The sequence below is a fragment of the Orycteropus afer genome, unplaced genomic scaffold, assembly GCF_000298275.1.
Source record: "Orycteropus afer afer isolate SDZICR_OR568_19922 unplaced genomic scaffold, OryAfe1.0 scaffold00269, whole genome shotgun sequence".
Lineage (NCBI taxonomy): Eukaryota > Metazoa > Chordata > Mammalia > Tubulidentata > Orycteropodidae > Orycteropus > Orycteropus afer.
In genome coordinates this window covers 1,876,988-1,879,120 of record NW_006921856.1, presented here as the reverse complement: position 1 = coordinate 1,879,120, position 2,133 = coordinate 1,876,988, and positions in this window count along the sequence as shown.

Below are 2,133 nucleotides of genomic sequence, written 5' to 3'. Positions count from 1 at the left end.
TCATGACATTGACCACAATTTACTACAATGCAACATCTACCTTCCTACTTCCTCCTGATAGTTACCTCTTCCCTGTGTCCATCCCTCCATGCACTCCTGCACCCTGAGCTGTCTCCCTGTGCATAAGCAGCCCTTTTTTCTCCCATGCTTGTTCTCTCCAAGGAGTTTATCTATCTCAGGTAAATGTTCAATTCATATGCCTGTCTATTGTTTGGCTGGAAGACGCAGGTGTGCATTCAATTCCAGACCTGAAGGGCAGCTAGGGGCCGTAGTCTCAGTGGTTCCACCAGGCTCTATCAGGCCAGCAAACCTGGCCCCCCCCCCTTTATTTTTTTCGAAAAGATTTTGAGTTTTGTTCCACATTGTTCTCCTTATATATCCGGGATCTCCTACATAGATCCTCTTCCAAGTGGAAGGCTACAGTAGTAGCCTCACACGATATAGTTCTTCTGATCTCATAGTCGTATAGGCTGCAGATCAGATGGTGTACTAGTCGCTAAGACTAATTTTTTCCATGAATTTTTGGTTTTCTTCATTCTTCTTTGCTGTGGATGAGGAGAGACCCATCGTTGCATCTAGATGGCAGCTTGCAAGCTTTTAAGATCCAAGTCGCTACTCACAACAGTAGGAGGTGGAACAATGTTTTGTGTAGTATGTTATACCAATTGAGCTTGATGTCCTTTGCAACTATGGACCTCAGCTCACAAGTTCAACTACTAAGTCCCTCTGGGTAGCTGGCTGTGACCAAGCAGTGACTACAACCTTGCCCCTTGTCAGCCCGATTATATACCTGGGAATTCAGATCATGCACATAAAGTTATTGGACCACTGTCTGCCAATGCTATACATGTTCTTGGGTGCACTCCCCATTTCATATACATACCTAATATTTCAGCCTGGAGACCCATCTATCCACCCATATATCCATGTTTGCCTTCACTGACCATGCCTTAATGTATATGCAAAAGGGTTAATCTTTGTGGTCTGTACTTTCCACATACCTCTCTATGTCTTTCTCTTCCTCAATGCCACTATAATGATCACTCACATTTGGTACATTGCCCTTCTCTTCACCCAAATCAAACCTCATCTCTTATCTATCTAACCCTATTCCCTACCCTACCCTCCCACCCCTGGTAACCAACAAAGAAAATGCCCTTCCATGGATAAGCATTTCCTTGACTTTTACAATAACAGACTAATACAGTATTTGTCCTCTTGTGATTGACTTTTTTCACTCAGCATTATGTCCTCCAATTTCGTCCACATTATGCGGTGTTTTGCTGATTCTACATTATTCTTTAGCATTGCATAGTATTCCATTGTGTGTACGTACCATAGTTTGGATATCCATTCCTCCGTTGACGGACACCTAGGTTGTTTCCATCTTTTGGCTGTTGTAAATAGTGCCATGATAAACTTGGGTATGCATATGTCTGTTTTTCTCATGGCTTTCACTTCTTTAGGATATATACCTAGTAAAGGAATACCTGGGTAAAATGGTATTTCTAGTTCCAACTTATTAAGGAATTGGCATACTGCTTTCCACAATGGTTGTACCATTCTACAGTCCCACCAACAGTGTATCTCTCCACAACCTCACCAGCATTTGTTATTTTCTGTCTTGTTCAACTTTGCTGCTAATGCTGGAGCAAGATGGCATCTCATTGTTGATTTGGTTTGCTTCTCTCTAATAGCTAATGATTGTGAGCATTTCTTCATATGTTTGTTGGCTGCTTGAATATCATCCTTGGTGAAGTGTCTATTCATATCTTCTACCCATTTTGTACTTGGATTATTTGTCTTTTTGTTATTGAGGTGTTGGAATTTTCTATAAATTCTAGAGATAAGTCCCTTGTCAGATAATTCATTACCACATATTTTTTCCCAATATGTAAGTTCTCTTTTGACTCTTTTGGAGAAGTCTTTGGAAGCACATAAAAATTTAATTTTTAGAAGGTTCCATTCATCTGGTTTCTCTTCTGCTTTTTGTGCATTTTGAATTATGCTTGATAGTCTCTTTATGCCATATATTAGGGCCCTTAAATTTGCCCCTAGGTTTTCCTTGAGGAACTGTATAGTTTTAGGTTTCACATTTAAGTCTTTGATCCATCTGGAGTTCATTTTTGTGTA